This window comes from Castor canadensis, chromosome 4, assembly GCF_047511655.1.
Source record: "Castor canadensis chromosome 4, mCasCan1.hap1v2, whole genome shotgun sequence".
Classification (NCBI taxonomy): Eukaryota; Metazoa; Chordata; class Mammalia; order Rodentia; family Castoridae; genus Castor; species Castor canadensis.
Window position 1 is genome coordinate 129,571,436 of NC_133389.1, and position 19,517 is coordinate 129,590,952.

At 39.6% G+C, this 19,517-nt stretch overlaps 1 long non-coding RNA gene across 1 annotated transcript in view; it reads right to left on the reverse strand.

Moving 5' to 3' along the window:
* Positions 1-820: 820 nt before the first annotated feature.
* LOC141422596 (uncharacterized) overlaps positions 821-19,517 on the reverse strand; it is a 152,840-nt gene continuing 134,143 nt past the window's right edge. The window contains exons 8-9 of the long non-coding RNA XR_012447275.1: positions 5,980-6,056; positions 821-1,057 (exon numbers count right to left, since the gene is read on the reverse strand). This is a non-coding gene — a long non-coding RNA (uncharacterized lncRNA). The remainder of the gene's footprint in view (positions 1,058-5,979; positions 6,057-19,517) is intronic.

Consider the following 19,517-nt stretch of genomic DNA (forward strand, 5'->3'; position numbering starts at 1 on the left):
TATGATTTGCAAACGTGCTTTCCCTATGTCATCTTGTGGAAATCTTTAGGAAAAGCCAAAAATGAGTGGAAAACAACCCCATGGGAAGAAAAATTAAACCTCTCACTTTTGGCTGATTTTTTTTAGAACACAGTTTCTTAACATCAAGCTCTGTGGACCTCTGTACTTAAATCACCTGGGAATTTCTTGGAATTCCTGTTGTCTGTTCCAGGTCAATTCTCATTTTCCCTACTTGGAAACAAAAATCATCACGTGTCTGGCACTCACAAATGCATACTTGCCTCTGGAGCCACATTTTGAGAGCTATCATCTTCAAGAACATTTGGTTTTTATGTTTGTGACTAAAAATGTACATAGTCAAGTATTTTTAGAAGAATTAAAACAATGTACCAGCATCTCACCTTGTCTAATTCATTAGGACTGTTTTCTAGAATTGAAGGACATTGGGAGTAAACATTTAAAAAGAAGTAGGGAGGGCTGGGGGCGTGGCTTAAGTGGTAGAGTGCTTGCCAAGCAAGTGCAAGGTTCTAAGTTCAAACTCCAGTATTGCCAATTTTTTTTAAAGACCTAGGGAAATGTGTATACACACACACACACACACACACACACACACACACACACAAACTTTGACTCAAATTTTGTTTTGGATTATTTTTGGTTTTTTGAGATGGATCTTGCTATGTCACCCAGGCTGGCCTTAAACTGGCAATTCTCCTATCTCAGCTTCCCTAGTGCTGGAATTATAGGTATGTATCACTCACTACATGGGGCTTTCAATTTTTTTTAATTTATTTTTTGTGAATATTTAAGGAACACAACATGATGTTTTAATTTTTATTTTTAATTGATACATAGTAATCACACATAATTACAGTGCACCACATGACATTTCAGTACACAGCATAATTATCTTGACATACTCAGAATATTGTAGAAAAGGCATTCCAAACAAACCTTAAACAAAGAAGATACCAAGCTGAAGATTCCCCGTTTCCCAGTTCCCTTGGAATTGTGTCCTCTGCGAACAGGGTGGAGCAGCTTTGAGGAACACTCTGTCCTGTGGGCGAGGGACAAAGACGCACAGAAATCATCTGGTGTAAGAGCAGGAAATTATCCCCTTAGCTTTTCTTTAGCCAACCTGCTTTCTCTCCTCCTCTCTCTCTCTACCTCTTCCTGTCAAACCTCTGCAAACCTTCCTGATTCCTTTAGTTTGGGTTAGGTTTTCTCTATGCATGCTCCCATAGTATTTACTGTGCTGGAGTCCAACCAACTGCCTACACATTTGTCTATAATTTTGCTTCAATATAAGCTTCTGTCACACAGGAGCTCCAGCTTGCTGGGCTTTGTCTTCACCATATGCTTTCCATTACCTGGCATATCATAGAAACAAACAACTGAATGAATTGTTATCCAGAAGAAGGAAGAGGAAGCAAGCAAAGGAAATGAAGTTATGGACCCAGAGGTTGCCAATGGAGTGGTAGGTCTCCCACATCTTAATTTCTGGTTTGCATCCAACTTTGAGAGGTGATTTGTGAAATCTGAAATCCATAAATACCTACTTGGTCATTGGTACTAGTATCACTTCCACAGGCCAACATCCAAAGTGAGAATAAATAGAAAAATCACTATTGTCTAATTTAATTACCAGTAACCTCTAAGACATGAAGAATTGGTTGGACCATAGAGGATAACAACTATCCTGGGGTTCATGGCTCACGTGATAGTGTACATGCCGAGCACGTGTGAGCCCTGAGTTCAAACACCAGAATGAAAAAAAAAAAATCACCTTCCCTCTATCTGTAGCTAAAGAACCTTTTGGTAGTAACAATTCCTAAAAGACATCTCTTGGGATGCTCAAGTTGCATTGCCTTTTATCTTCCGTTAGGAGTGCCAGGTAAGGACAAAGATGAGGTTGACAACAGAGCAAAGTCAATCAGGACCATCTTCCTCTTCCTCCTTTGCAAGGCGTAAGTGTATTTATACACTAGAAATTGATAGAGATGAGACTGTGTAACATAATCCCAGGGAGGTTTCAAGAAGAAAAACAACACAGATTGTCATATGGGTCATGATATTATGCAGCCATGAAGAAGAATGAAATCTTATCATTCACAAGTAAATGGATGGAACTGGAGAACATCATTCTGAGCAAGGTTAGCCAGGCCCAGAAAACCAGTCATATGCAGACTTTAGATCAAGGGTAAACACAACAAGGGGATTGGACTTTGATCACATGATAAGGTGAGAGCATACAAGGGAGGTATAAGGATAGATAAGACACCCAAAAAACAAGATAGCATTAGATGTCCTCAATGCAAAGAAACGAATAGAGAAACTTTAAAGTGACAGAGGCCAATAGGAGAAGGGGATCAGGAACTAGAGAAAAGGTTAGTTTGAGAAGAATTAATTTATAATGTAACACATATGTACAGGAAAGCAATGAGAGGAATCTCCCACTATAGCTATCCTTATCTCAAACAGCAAAAACCCTCGGTCCTAATTATTAATATTTATACTCTCTCTTCAACAAAATTAGAGATAAAGGCAGAACAGTTTCTGCTCAGAGGTGTGGGGGAAGGGAGAGGGTGGGTGGGGGGGAGAGATGACCCAGACATTGTATGCACATGAATAAAAGAAATAAAAAAAAATATGGATCATGATACAAGTTACTGGTCAGAGCCAATATCAAGTTCCCATAAGAAACAAAAACATCTTCACGTGGAGATTTCTGAAACTCCCCATGTACAAAGCTGAATTCTTTCTCCTTCCTTTCAAAAATCTATTTGTCCCCTTCCCCCCAGGTCTCATTATCCTTATCAACTATACCAGTATTCACTCTATTACCAAAACTAGAAACTTGTGTCTCATTATGAATTTGTCCTTCTCATCATCCCTCCTAATCAACCAGTAAGACGTATCAATTCTACCTTCTAAATAGCTCTCTTTCCTTCCATTGTCAGTATCTTATTCAATCATTACCTATTGCCACATTCCGTATTACTCAGGTTAAATAATGTCTGCTACTTCAACAAGCTTAAATTTTGCATGATTTAACACAACGAAAATTTATTTCTCCACCCACCAGTGCTCAATGAGATCTGGTGGAGGGACTCCTATTGCAAACAGTTTTTCAGGGACCCAAGCCCTTTCCATCCTGTGGCTTTGCCATCTTCTAGGCCTTTGGAGTCTGCTGGTTCAACTACTTCTGTTTAGCAGATGAGGAGAGAGAGAGAGAGAGAGAGAACATGGAGGCTTGCCAAGCACAGGAATAGTAAACATCACATCAACACTCATACTGTTGGCCAGGACTCTATCATGTGGCCCGCCAAATTGTGAAAAGGCTGGAGAATTAATCTAACTCTGGGCCAGGAATTAAAAAAGAAGCCTGGTTGAGCTTGGCATTGGCATCCTCTGCCATAAATCTCCCCACATCTGCTCTTGACCTAACCACCCACTCCAAGCCACTCCCCACACTGCAGACAGAATGGGGGAAAGTTCTGGTCTCTTCACTCTCCAGGTTGGCACCCTTCAATGACTGCCATTGCTTATAAAACCTTGTCATGGCGTAACAGGGTCTGATCAGACAAACAGAACCACCACACTACAGGATAAATAACTTATTAAAAAGGACAGACTACACACAATTGTGATAGAACAGCTTGTGGTAGCAGTTGCCTCTCCACCTAGCTCTAAGCCTAGAGATATTATAAACCAACTAGACTGGTGACTGAAGGCAAGCCAGATGTGAACAAGAGCAAAACCAAACTGGAACCCATGAGAATAAGTGAGGATCCACATGACAACTGGGAGCTCTAAAGAAAAACTGGAACTGTGTGTATCTTTTGCCACCTTCAACCTTAACCTTAGTCATGGAGCTGCACTTTTAGGTGGCCCAGGACTTGAAGATACTGAGGAAGAGATCTGGAGGGAGCTAGGGGAGCAGCAGATCCAGTGTTGTTCTGCACCACCAAGGTGAGCAAGTAGATTTGACACATCACCAGTTATCCCAGCACCTAGAGTTCTATGCCAAGACACAAAGCATGGCTGTTGCTTTGTGTCTGTCTCCAAATCTCCCACAAAGCATCTCTTGTGGTCTCAGGAAACCAGAATCAACAAGAAAGGGATTTCAGAGAATAATAGCATAGCCAAGTAGATAGAATCCAAAGTCACCACATGTGGCCTAGAGAAACTGGCCCCTACCCACTCCTCCAGTCTCATCTGAGTGAACTTTCCTTCTTTCCATTCATTAAAGGCTGCTTCCCCAGAAAGAATTCCTTGACCAAACTCTTCTTTAAAATACTGAGTGCATTTTTAATCCTTATTCAAATTCTGGCTTTACTATTAGAGTACAAGCAGCAAAAAAGCAGGGACCAAGTGTACAGTATGCACTACTATATCCCAGTCTAGAGCACTGTGCCTAGCACCCAGAAGACCCTCAATAAATACCTGATGGAGAAACACCAATATGTTATCAATAGGCCTTTTTTAAAACAGAATTCCAACGAAGGCACACAGGATTGATATTTACTCAGCTTTATTTTCAAAGAATCTTTAAAGTAGGAAAGACAGCTTCCTAAAGGAAAACTAATTCCAGTCTGACATTAATTTTCATCATACCTCACCTAAATCTGTAATGTCCTGAAAAGTGCCCAATGAAGTTCTCATTGAAGAGATATAAGCCACTAAATTTTTATATATTAACAGCAAGAAAGATAAGGAATTCTTCCTCTTGGAGATTTATTAGAAATAGTATACAGCTAACATTTCTACAGTATATTAGACCACCTGCCCAAAACCAAGAAGATGGCTTCTATGACCCTTTAGGGAAATTTCAGTTCAATGAGCCTATCAAAGTTATTTTACTAGCATAGCCATGTAAGATTAATCATCTTTGTGAATTCTTAATTGCTGTGGTCAGAAAACCCCCAGAGAGTAATCACAGACTATGGTAGAATTCATGCTCCTTTTTCATTCTTCCATAATGAAGGGGAAAGCAGAAGAAGCAGTAGTTCACTACCATTGCTCTTTAATTCTTTCAAGAAAGAATTTGGGGTATTTTCTGCAGAGGAATTGCTAGGGAGGCAAAGATGATCAAAGGGCCTCTGAGTCTCGTAGAAAGGCAACTACACAAATGTGTTAGTATTACTTTAGAAGCATTCACAAACAGATAGTTGCTACTTAAAAAAATAAGTATGTGACCAAAATATTATAGGAGGCACTCAGTAAATATTAGCTAAGTGTCAGATACTAACATAGCACTTTACATAAATAAACACACTTATTCCTCATAATAACTCAGTGAGATGGGTATATTTATTGTTCCTCATTTTCAGATAAGGAAACTGAGCCATCGAGAGACTAAGTAACTTGCCCAAGGCCACAGAGCAGGTCTTCAGAGTCTGTTGCTTAACTACACAGTGCCATTCTGCCTCAATCCATCTCCCCATACCCTTCCATGATCCCTCCGTGACTATTAGGCCTAATAATTACAAACTCAGTTATTAGATGTTCAATGATTCATTTTTAAAATATGAATTATTAGCATTTTAATAAAATTACTTTTTAAACTACTTCATTCATATAAATACTTACATATTCTCAAAAGATGGATATACATTATGACACACAAGGAATCCCACCTTTGATCATGTCCCATCCTAATCTGTACCATGCTTCTCCCTCTACCTAGGGCCAAACGGTGGAGTAAACACTGTACCACACAGGTTGCACACTGAGCACTCAGAAACACTACTCTCCTCCATCTATCCTGGGATTTCCTTAGCGTCCCTGGGAAACAAACTGCTTTGCTCAGCTCGGTCCTAGGCAGGATGCTGAGCACTGAGCATGTGTAAAAATGCGACTCTATTCATTCCACCAGAAGATAAAACAGGTTCAAGAGCTGCTTCTTGTTTAGCATTCATGTCTAATTGGATGGGTTTCAGTGTGTAGAATTCTGATGAGGTAGTTTCGTTACGGTACCCAGTGTGTTGCCTCATGATCCTGCTCCAGTTGGTCCACACAGGAAACTCCAGAAGTCCCAGGGCACAGGAAAGGTTCTGAAAAACATGACATGGTGAGTCCTTTGGTACAGTAGTGGGGAGGCAAGGTAGAGCCATCCTGGAGATGAGCTAAGACATAAGCAGGAGCTGGACCAGTAATGGTAAACAGACAACTCTGAGGGTTTCTGGGAACCAGTACAGGCCACCAAACAGGGATGGTCACAAGATCACTTCCACAGTGGCAGTATGGGAGACAGAGTGAACTTCATTCCCTGCCCCTGTACAATGGTCCAGAACTAGAGAACTAGTTCTGCCTATTTACTATTTCCTCAGCTCAATCCTAGGTGGAACAGGTAGCTGAGCATGGACTAAGAAAAGGTATCTGAAAGCTCCTAATAATAATGAATCAAAATAAAGGATAAAAGGAGGAAAGGATTTGGGGTTTTTTTTTTTTTTTTCCTTTTCTTTAGCTATGATCGTAGAATTTATAGGAACCAAAGTCAGGCTCACACGTTCACAGCAAAACTCAGTGGACTTCATAACTTCTAAAACAAACTAAGGGAAGATTGATAAGAAGTTGAGATTAAGGCAGGAGAAATTAAGTCTTTCTAACTTTTACAAAAGGGGCCAACAGATGATAAGAAAGCATAGAAAGGTTCACCCGACCTATATTGAGGACTGACTTTAAAATATGTGTAAGAGGACACAGGAATTTATCCACCAGCCCTGTCTGTCCTCTCTTCATGGTGGTGTGCCCACAGATACCACAGGAGCAGAGTGCATGGATTAAGAGCAGTTTATGATCCTTTGTCTCATAACATTTGATCAGAAGAGAAGTTTTTATGATACTTTACAGTACAGAGTAGTTAAATTGAACAAATATTATGACCACAATAAAAGACGTTCTTATCACTGCAACATAAATCAGTAATTGCTACATTGTGAAGGAGTTTTCCCCACAAGTCTGGGGATGATGCTTCCATCAATTGGGGGAGAAGTATAAAGGAAGAGTCACGGCATCAACCCTCACTTAAAATCAAAACACCACAAAATTAAAACCTCTTCCCTCCAGGGCTTCCAGGCTGCTTTTCAAACCTTTTAGAAAAAGCTTTTTTCTCTCTAGTCCAGTACTTTTAAGCCACTTTTAACTAAAATCCATTAATAAGGACTCCAGCAGAGATACTGCCTTGCCATAAACTCTGGAATGCTTTGGGGCTAAGTGGAGACTCACTCCTGCCCCACGAAGCTTGGCAGCAACTCCACTGAAGCCCACTGCACATGTTTCCACTTACAAACTGAAGATCCCTATCAGAGGTGAAGAGCGTTGTTTTATACTCTAGCGTGGGAGAAACCCTTTGAGGGAGAAAATGTCCACCGCTCATGGACTTCTTTGGAAGAAAGAAGGGCCACGCCCATCAGGATGAGGGGAAAGTATGGAGACCCTGGTAAGAGAAGATTGGTTTTGCTCCTTTGGTTTGAATTTCTTGAGTTTTGCAACTTCTTGAAGCAGTGAAATCAAGCTTGCATCTCATAACAATCTAATGGGTACGTCTTATTTGTAGACTCTTTAAAACATGGCAAGCTCTAAACATTAAAGGCTACCTTGAATGTGATGGTGATAAATAAAGCACTTCTGAAGTTGTCTGAAGAACTTTTAAGGAAAATGGGCTTAGCCAACGCTGCTCATCATAGAGCAGTATAAGCTTCTGAGTTAAAAGGTTATTATCTGGAGCTAGGCATAGTGGTGCATGTCTCTAATCCCAGCAATCCAAAGGCTGAGACAGAAGGATGGTGAGTTTGAGACCAGCCTGGCTACATAAAGAGATCTTGTCTCCAAAGAAAATAGTCATTACTTTCCTTTTTTAAAAATATCATTTTTATAGAATGATCTAAGACTAGAGCAGAATTTCTAACATACAAGACAACCAGTTTCCCCAAAACATAAAAAGTAGTAATTCACTCTATAAATTTCCTTTTCTTTTTTTTTTTTAAGTTAACTAGACTGAACACTATTAGGTGTCAGATATTGTGGTAAGAGCTCACTCAGTTCTCACAGCATCTGATGAGGTCTGCATTCTTATCCTCCATCCTATAAGTAAAAAAACCCCGAGACCCAGATGGTTTAATAAAGTTGTCTGATGTCACACAGCTAATAACTGGTGGCAGTGGGATTTTCAGTCAGAACTGGGAGTTCACTACTATGACACAGGGCCACCCACTGAGAAACAATGGGAGACACACTGGTACGATGACTCCATTTTCCTGTGGCTGTTGAGTGAAGACAAAACCATTACTTCATTAAACACAAACATGCTCAGAACCCTCAGGCCTCTACTTCTTCTTGACCAACACTCCAATTAAGTAAAACACATATGTTTAGGGGAGAAGGCACAAGACTGCTTTTGCCCTTAGCAATGGTAACTCATTCTGCTATGGCATTATTGCTCTGAACTAATTTTAACTAGTGCATATAAAAATGAGTTTCCCAACTCTTCTGAAAGTGCGGACACAATTTACTTTCACAAAAGATCCATAATGACAATCTGGAAGGAATTTGTTCCTTTGTGATTTTTTCTTTAAAAAGTGACAGCTATTTTTAGTGTTTCTCACATCAGTGTGCTCCAGACAACCAATGTACAGTCTTATGCTCCTGATAATCACTGCTTTTGTGATGTACATTAGTAAGGGTAACAACTTCAACTTCCTCATGTAAGCTTTTATAAGTCTGTTGTTTGTTCTTTTTTGTGTATGTGGTCCTGAGATTTGAATTCATGGCCTTGTACTCTACCACTTGAGCCATGTCCTCAGCCCAAATGGATCTTTTTTTTCACCAAGGAAGCAAGACATTGTTTCTAATACACAGAAGCATAAATGTGAATCCACCGTCAAGCTTGCAGTTTTTGATTTACATAGTTATCAATTCAGCCTCATCCAAGTGAAGGAAATAGGCCCAAAGAACCAAAGTGGAGACATTCTGAGATCTCTAACAGTTCACCTTCCACACAATTGCAAAAAAGAAAAAAAGCACTAATTCAGTAGTGATTATCTTTTTCTTTTCATGCTGCTGAGCTGCAATAGTTTCACAATACACAACACGTGTGTTAACAATCGTTAACATAGGGTTAACAATGTACAACACATTTTCTATGCCCCAACTAGCACCAAAAAAAAAAAAAAAAAGCCAAATCATTTTCAGGCAACCTGCAAGAAGACTCAAATCAGCCTTGTGAGGAGTATGCCTGTCTCTGTTTTGATACTAATTGTCATGCAAATGAACAAAAAACTGAGCCCCACCAGCAAGGAAAAGGAAGGTTTCTTCACAGACCATCAGCAAAGTCACCCTAGAAGCCTAAATAACATCATGTTTGTTTCTTTAGACAATAAAATGCCAAAGTTGTTCTTGTGCTGTCATCAAATGATGAATACATGTGGTACCGATTATTTAATACTGCGAGACCACCAGGGAAGAAGATTTAGGTGAACTGCGGCAGAATTGTGCCATTTATTTTTATTACCATGCATTAAAAATTACGTTTACAGATAATTGTTTTTCTCCTTCCAATAAAGCAGGATTAAAAAAAAAACCTTGAAGAATATTTAATAATACTGGACCACCAGGGAGGAATTTTAAAAGTTGATTTTTTATTGAAAAATTAGATTTGCTTTTTTTAAATTTCCAATTATGTTTAAGTGTAATTTGTGAGGAAATTATTTTAAACCAGAGCAGTAGGATGAGCTTTCTGCTAGGGGAGGCCTCAAAGTTTAAGTCGCTCCATTACAAGAGAAATCACCTAATCAAATTGCCCCTCCAAACCCCCACTTTAAATACCTGTCATCATCTGCCTGTTCTAAATCCTGCTCAACCACACATTCGCATAGGTTTCTATGAGTTGGGGTTTCTAAAACCCCCACATAAAATGAACTCCTGTTTTTTTCCCAGTAACTTTGTAACAGACTTAGAAAAAAATTCTATTTACCAGTTTCTTTTAAAAGAATTAAGCCAAATGTAATGCATACACCAATAATCCCAGCACTCAGAAGGCTGAGACAAGAAAACTGAGAGTTCAAGGCCAGCCTAGGCTCCATACCAAGACCCTGTTTCAAAAAAATGAAAAAAAAAAAAGAAAAAAAAAGTTGCAGGGGGTGAGAAGAAAAGGAGGAGGAGAAATAGCATCAGCAAAGGGAAGAAGAAAAGTACAAAAAAGAAGAAAAATCAGCTAGTGCAGGTAGCTCACACCTGTAATTCTAGCTACTTGGGCGGCAGAGATCAGGAGGATCACAGTTGGAAGCCAGCCCTGGCAAATAGTTTTAAAGCCCGTATTTCAAAAATACGCAACACAAAACAGGGTTGGTGGAGTGACTTCAGTGGTAGAGCACCTGCCTAGCATGAGGCCCTGAGTTAGTACCACAAAAAAAAAGTAAAAGAACAAGAAAAATCAAAAGGAATTTAAAGTAGGAGTAACAGAATGTTGAAATAATGATCTTACTAAGCTTCAGATAGCATATTTACAACTAGAAGCAGAGTAATTGTGCCTGTTTTCCTCTCCTCCACTTCCTCTTTTCTTCTCCCTTCCCTCCCTCCCTTCCTCTCCCTCTACTGCTCTCACTCCCACTCTCGCTCCCTAATCCCCCTCCAGAATGCACAGTCCTAAAGTTAAAGAATTCTCTTTTTTTAAAACATTTTTGTTAGGATATGATAACTATACAGGAGATTTCATTGTGACATTTTCATGCATGGTACAATGTACCAGTTTGTTTTATCCCCTCCATTATTCTCTTTGTCATAATCCACTTTCCATATCTCCCCGGAAATTGAATGGAGCTTTTTTTTTATTTCCCATACTTTAAATCAATGTTTAGCAAACTTTAAAATCTGTTTATAAGGCACTATATGGCAAACAGTTTTTACTTCATGAGCTATACTATCTCTGTCACAACTACAGACAACATTAATGAATGAGCATGGTTGGATTTGGGAAGTGGGCTACAGTTTGTGACCACTTCTCTAACTCCCCCTTCTTAAAATGACTTCAACAGGCTTTAATTTTACATATTCATACATGCATAGAAAGTATATCAACCATATTCACCCTCTTTTACCCTCATCACTTACCTGTCCCCTCCTGCTAGTACCCTCTCCTTCACATGACCTGTTTCACATTCCTATACTTCATTGTTTGTCTGTTCATTGGTAAAATACCAAAGGATTTTGCCTTTGTATTTTACCTATAAATATATTGTGCTTTAATCATTCTATCCCCCTCCATTACTCTTGCTCACCTTTTTCCCCCTACCTGTGTTGTTCAACAGTTTTCAGTGTGTTTATATTGTTCCTATACACATGTGATGTATTTCAATGTTACCCACTCTATTGATCATTTCTTCTTTTCCTCCTCCCCTAGTCTCCTCTAACAGTCCCACTTTTGGAAACATGCCTGTATTTGTATTTGAATCTATCTCCCACATATGAGAGAAAACATGTGACCTTTGTCTTTGTAAACCTGGCTTACTTCATTCAACATGATGTTCTCCAGTTCCATTCATTTACCTGTAAATAACAAAATTTCATTCTTATGGCTGAATAAATATATATATATACTACATTTTCTTAATCCATTCATCAGTAGTGGGGCATCTTGGCTGTTTCTATAGCTTGGCTATTGTGAATAATGCCACAATAAACATGGGTGTGCAGGTGTCTTCATTGTAACCTGACTTACATTCCTTCAGATATATCCCTAGGAGTGGTATTACTGGATCATATGGTAGATCTATTTTTAGTTTTTTGAGGAAACTCCATACTACTTTCCATAGTGGCTGTACTAATTTACATTCCCACTAACAGAGTATGAGGGTTCCTTTTTTCCACATCCTCACTAACATGTTGTTTGTGTTGATGATAGCCATTTTAACAGGAACAAGGAGTACTCTTAATGTAGTTTTGATTTGCATTTCCTTTATGGCCAGGAATATTGAACATTTCTTCATGTATTTTTGCCCATTTGTACTTCTTCCTTTGAAAAGGCTCTGTTCAGTTCATTTGCCCATTTCTTCACTGGGTCATGGATTCTTCAGGAATTTAGTTTTTTGAGCTGCCTGTAAATTCTGGTTATTAATCCCGTGTCAGATGTATAGCTGGCAAAGATTTTCTCCCATTCTGTGGGCCGTCTTTTCAGTCTGGTGGCCATTTTCTTTTTGGCTTCATGTAGTCCCATTTGTCAATCCTTTCTCTTAGTTGCTGAGCCACTGAAGTTCTATTTAGGAAGTTATTACCTATGCCTATATGTTCAAGTGTACTCCCTACTCTTTCCTGCACTAGTTTCAAAGATTCAGGCCTCATGTTAAGATCTTTGATTCACTTTGAACTGACATTCGTAAAGGTGAAAAACATGGACCTAATTTCAGTCTTGCACATGCAGATGTCCAGTTTTCCCGTAACATTTGTTAAAGAGGCTGTCTTTTCTCCATCATATGTTTAGGGTGTCTAAGCTAGCCTTCCACAGTATCAGATACCCTCTTCGGCATCCCTTGCAGATGCCAGTCAATCATTAGCTGACTCACCCCAAAGTTAGGCCACTCCATGCCAGACACACAAACCCCATTCAGGGAAGTACCTTGTCTCGCTATAATGCTCACTTCAAGTCCCACTGCTGCCCTCTGAAACAAAAGAAAGAAGGAAAATGAGGAGCAGTGGGAATCCTGTCATGGTTTCTTCTATTCAAATCTATACTTTTTTTCTTTAAAGGTCAGTTTTTTTTAATTAACATACAATTAATTGCACAAAGTGAGGGGTTTCATTGTGATAGTTCCATACATGCATAATATACTTTGATCATATTTTTAAAAAAAAGGAAGAAAGAGAAGCAATTCTCAGGATAGTCCTACCAATCTTAGCTCCTGCAGAACAGGACTCCTCTGTTTGTATGCAAATTACATGTGACAAAGATAGTGCCTGTTTTCTGGGGCTGAAACCAGTCAGAAAGGCTGAATGCATACATATAACACATATGGTCTGGTTTTCCCCTTTCTTCTCACTGATTCTCAGGGTGAAAGAAGAGTCCAGGACCAGATTCAGCTGTGAATTATTAAAAGCAGCCTTTGGCTCCTCCCAGGCCCTTCCCAATTTGCAGATTAAATGCTAAATCCATCACCATATTGTCTATTGAATTATCCTAATTTTATTGATAAGTTTGTCAAGTATTTGTCAATTGACACTATTTTTGTGGACCATTTTTGACAGGGACCATAACCTTTGGTACAGGTTCTTTTGATTTCAGGGCTAGCTTCAGTACAATGAAGTTTCCTTGCTATGCTCAGCTTCTTCTAAGTAAAAAGCACAAGCTAGCTCGAGATGAATCAAGTCAAAGCTGCACAGCATTGAGCTTGTCCTTGCAGTGTGCAGGTCCCAGCAGTGGAAGCAGCATGTGAGCACATGGCCAGAGTATGGGAAGACCTCTAAACATGACCCTTACACTGGGTCCTGGCAATAAAAATGAAGTCTCCTAGACTTCAAAGCCCACAGTCTTCTCTGCTGCCATAAAGTCAAAAATAATGCGCCTGTCATTTCTTCAATGTGGAAAAATCACTAGCCCTTCTACCTGCTGTTTTTCTAGAACATGCCTTCAGACCTCACCCTCTGAGTCCCACCAGCAGAGTTCCAGGAGCTCTGGAGCCTGTCATTCCCCAGCTTAAAGTGCTTCTGTGGCACAGCAGGAGCAGCTGCAGGCCCCTCTTATAGGCTTACATTGCCCTCTAAGGCTTCAGTGACTCACACAAGTACTGGGACTTCACGATGCCCAAGCTTGTGCACAGGCAGTCTCCTCACCAGGCCTCTACTAAGAATCTCTCCCATCATCATCAGCAAGATCAACAACCTTGATGAAGGAGGACTTCTTACTAACAAGAAAGTGGGGTGACTGTTGGAGATGGCATTTTAAGTCTGGAACAAACGTCCCAGATTTTTGTGTTTGTGGGATTTCATTTCCCAAAAAGAAGGAAGAGGAAGAGGAAGAGAAAAAAACAGAATCAAGTGAGTGTTTCAGACTGTCAATGTTATACATGCTCAGAGGACAGGGAGGTCCCTGTGACTGTTTAGAGGTCATGTTTGCCCTCTTGGCCACCTTATCATGTCCAGGTGAACCTAAGAAGAGAACAGAGGGTAACACAGAATGGATATCCTAGAGACCAGAGGAGAATACTGATGGTCATACACAGCTCAATCCTGTTTATTTCCCAGAGGGATCTGGAGCTGCTAGAATGGGCTCCCGTACAAGATTGAGGAGAGGCTGTCCAGAGATAGTATCTATCAGTTGACAAAGATATCCTGGGTGTCATGTTCTCAGATCACTGCATGAATCTGTAAGCCAAATATGCTTCCCTATTGTCTTAGTCCATTCAGGCTTCTTCATCAAAATACCATAAAATTGAGTAACTTAGAAACAACAGAAATTGGGAAGTTTAAGGTCAAGATTCTGTATCTGGTAAGTGCACACTTCCTGGTTCACAGATGGCACTTTCTCATTGTGTCCTCACATAGTGGAAGTAAATTCTCTCAGGCCTCTTATAAGAGTATTAAGCCCATTCATAAGGGCTCCACCTCATAATCTATCAAATCACCTCCTAAAGACACTACCTCATAATACTATCACCTTATGGAATAGGACTTAGACATGCAAATTTTTGGGGGAGTGCAAACATTCAGACTATAGGATCCATAACCAGCTTGACACCTCTTTCATTTAGCATTCAACAACTTAACTTATTAGAATATGAGTCACTGGACTGGAAACCAATGACTGAAATAATAAAGGCTAGGCCCAGCGGGTCATGCTTATAACCTCAGCTACTTGGGAGGTGGAAATTGGGAAGATCAAGACTCAAGGGCAGCCCAGGAAAAAAGTTAGTAAGACCCTGCATCAATCAATAAACTGAGCATGGTGGCTCACATTTGTAATCCCAGCTATGTGGGAGGCTGTAGGCAGGCCAGAGGTAGGAAGATCCTGGTGGGAGGTCAGCCCAGGGAAAAACATGAGACCTTACCTGAAAAATAACTAAAGCAAACAAAAAAAAGAAAAAAGAAAATGCTGGGAGCATGGCTTAAGTGTTAAAGAACTCACGTAGCAAGCATGAATGAGGTCCTAAGTTCAAACCTCAGTGCCACAAAAAATAATAATACTATAGCTACCACACCAATAGCAGAAACCAATATGCCGCACATTTGAACAGTACTCCCCATTTAAAAGATTTTCACAAACATCATCTTCATTGAAACTGCAACAACCTTGCTGCTATCCCCACATCACAGATAAGAAAACTGAGGCTCTGGATGCATACATGACTGACCAGAAGCTATGTAACTCATAAATGGAGCACATATCTTCATAGAAGAGCCTATGTTCCTTCTGTTATACTTTGCTGCTTTTCATAGGGACTGAAATCAACATCAAAGCAATAAAGTAAAAGCTTCCTGCTCTGATCAGGACTCGAACTCAATTGAAGAAGTATTTCTTTAGTCTCCACTTTGCACCTCTTTGACATCTGTCAAAGATCACAAGGTCCTTATGGCTTTCAATTGTCAAGGCTTCCATTTCAGCAAAACAAAATATATCATGCCAAATAAGTTATAGAATTTATGACTTTTAAGATGGTCAATAAATTAATGTTCTGAATACACATCTACATGATTATAATGATTGGATATATAGATAACTCACTTGGAAATAATGTTAAAATCTAATTAAGACCTCTTGGTGACTGACAAATAGATTAAGAAAATGTGGTATCTATACACAATGGAATTTCATGCAGCCATGAAGAAGAACGAAATGTTACCATTCGCTGGTAAATGGATGGAATTGGAGAACATCATTCTGAGTGAGGTTAGCCTGGCCCAAAAGACAAAAATTGTATGTTCTCCCTCATATGCGGACTTTAGATCAAGGGCAAACACAACAAGGGGATTGGACTATGAGCACATGATAGAAGCAAGAGCACACAAGGGAGGGGTGAGGATAGGTAAGACACCTAAAAAATTAGCTAGCATTTGTTGCCCTTAACGCAGAGAAACTAAAGCAAATACCTTAAAAGCAACTGAGGCCAATAGGAAAAGGGGACCAGGAACTACAGAAAAGGTTAGATCAAAAAGAATTAACCTAGAAGGTAACACCCACGCACAGGAAATCAATGTGAGTCAATCCCCTGTATAGCTATCCTTATCTCAACCAGCAATAACCCTTGTTTCTTCCTATTATTGCTTATACTCTCTCTACAACAAAATTAGAAATAAGGGCAAAATAGTATCTGCTGGGTATTGAGGGGGTGGGGGGGAGAGGGAGGGGGCAGAGTGGGTGGTAAGGGAGGGGGCGGGGGCAGGGGGGAGAAATGACCCAAGCCTTGTATGCACATATGAATAAAAAAAAAAAAAAAAAAAGACCTCTTGGTGAGAACTTCTTGACAGTTGGGAGAGACTTTACCTGTCCCAAGAAATGCCTAATTCACTAGAGAATCCAAATATTTTTAGACTAAACTAGCAAAAAGATAATCCTGCAAAAAAAATTGAGTTTGGAACTGAGGAGGGGGAGGGGGCCCCAGGGGAGAAATGACCCAAACAATGTATGCATACGTGAATAAATGAATAATTTAAAAATAAATAAATACATAAATAAAGACATACAAAAAAATTTGAGTTAATTTTCAAGTTGCCTAATATTTATAATGAATAAAAAGCAAATGGCCATGAGAAAGAAGATTGGACTGAAAGTCCTGAGATACAGGTTCTAGAGCCACCTGCCCTCAGCTATCCAAGAAACCATGATGAATCCCCTCAACTTCTCAGAGAGAACTCCTCCAATGGGGACTCCCTCAACTGTCAAGGTTGCTGGACAGAGCTGTGTGAGATGTGTATAGCTTCATGTTCTGTGTTTTGAGTGCCCATTCCCAGAGAAGCTCCTTCCTGATCTATGGACCAAAACTAAAGATTGCTTCAGGCAAGCAGGACTGCAAAACTACTCCAGAAAAAAGAATGGACAATCACCAAAACAAATAAGCCCTGACTTCAGCAGCGAAGCCACACTGAATAATGGCAAACAGCAGTACCCAGAGACTGGTTACACCCACAGAGCATTTTGTTTTCCATAATGCATGGGATCATTGTGAATCTTTATCAGCACTCATGCACAGAAATTTCCAGAACAAACATTGTTCAGAAATAAAAACTACAGTCTTGGATGTCATCATCCCTGGGATGTGAGCTACTCAAATGACTACAAGCTATACAGACTCCCACAGGGGGTTGATTCTTAATTTGTCCAAGGATGCCAATCAAACCTAGAGGCTTCCAGTCATGAGCGTTTGTGCTGAATGCCTACTTTGTGTGAGGCGAACCCTGTTACTAAATCCCCTTTTGTTCTCTGTGTTCACTCATCAATCTTATCTTACAAATTGAACAGAGAAAGAATAGCATGTTAATAATGGATCTTAAGTTATTTCCAAATATCTAGTCAGATACATTACACAATGTGTACCCATAATTATCCTTTAATTATATGGCAAAGTTTATCTTGACAGTGTTTATAATACCTTTTGCAGTAAAACAATGCCCTGTAATCTCTTCTGGTTTTAAAATAATTTAGTCTATAAAACTTGCTTTGAGGTAGAGTATTCTGACTATCTTTATTACATTAAGGCAAGATAATTTTATTGTAAATAAGGAAAAGAATCACTGATACAAGATGCCAAATACCTTTAAAAATTCCAAACTCATAAACACATTATTGCTTATGTTTAGAATCTAGGCAGAGGCTGTTATCTGTCCCCAATGAACTGCTCTTTCTTCTTTTTAGAAAGAAAATTCTTGCAAGTTTTAACAAGGCACAAAGTCCTCCAGATAGTGTTGGATATCTTCCCTACCAGACAGAAGCTACATGAAGGCAAGAGCCATAACTATTTTGCTCATCACTATGTTCTCATTGTCTAGCACAGCTCATCTCTCTGCCTCCCTTGCAGCTAGGTGTGGCCACGTGAGCAGAAATGGTGAGTGCAACATTTAGCTCTTCACTTTTACAAGCCTTGAGTCTTCACTCTTCTGGAAATAATGCCAGCTCAGTCAGAAGACCTGGGCAATGCCCTTCAGATGGGAGGATCAACAAGAGAAAAGGAAACTATGTTCCTGGATGACTCTGGACCCCTGCCTTCCTCAAGGTTGTTTTGTGGAAGAGAAATGGACACCTATCTTGAGCCTCTGCATTTTGTTATGGCATTTGGTAAATACCCTAATGCAGAAATTTTACTTTTTAAATTTACACTATATGGCCCCTTTCCCGACAGAAAATACTGTTTTCTCATGTGTTTTTTTTTAGTTTGGCTATGGTCATAAACATAATATGCATTATATGATGTAGGGCCCACCTAGTGTGATATATTTAAATGAAGGCCATGATGTCAGTTACCAAAACTCAAATATTGGCATTGCTGCTTACTGAGCTTTAAATGACCTTGAGAAAAAATATTTGCCTCAGTTTCATCATCTATAAATGTGATCATGACAACGCCCATTTCCTAGAGTTGTGGTGAAAATGAAATGATAATGCTTACTGTAGTTCACCATGCACAGGAAAAATAGGAAAAGGGAAGGAAATCTAAAACTTGAATGTGGTTGATGTGTTTACTGTAGAGGAGTGAATATAGTAATCTTAAACTGGCAGAGGCCACTATGGGAAGGGGACTAGGAAGTAGTGAAGAGGTCAGGTAGAGATGATCAATGTGGGTTGCAATACACATGTGCATGGAAGCAACACTAGGAATCTCTCTGTATAGCTATATTTATCTCAAACTAGCAAAAACACTTTGTCTTTCTTATTATCTCTTATGTTATTGCTTCAACAAAATCAGAGAACAATAGCGGGGGATGTGTTCTAGCCAGAAGGAGGGGGCAGAGGGCAGGGGGGAATGGGGGGCCCAAACAATATATACACATGTGAGTAAATGTAAAAGTAATAAAATAAAAAATGAAGCATGTAAGTTCATACTAGGTGTTATGGAAATGACATTATTGCTATGTCTCACTGGCAAATTTAGATAGCTACACAGGATATAAACTATCATGGGGTATATCTTCATTTTGTCCAAACTCTAATAAAGATAAGCAAGGTAAAATGTTTAGTCATGCAAAATTGAAAAGCCCCATTTCTTTTTTTTTAAATTATTCATATGTGCATACAATGCTTGGTTCATTTCTCCCCCCCTGCCCCCACCCCCTCCCTTACCACCCACTCTGCCCCCTCCCTCTCCCACCCCCTCAATACCCAGCAGAAACTATTTTGCCCTTATCTCTAATTTTGTTGAAGAGAGAGAATAAGCAATAATAGGAAGGAACAAGGGTTTTTGCTAGTTGAGATAAGGATAGCTATACAGGGAGTTGACTCACATTAATTGCCTGTGCGTGTGTGCTTCCTTCTAGGTTAAGTCTTTTTGATCTAACCTTTTCTCTAGTTCCTGGTCCACTTTTCCTATTGGCCTCAG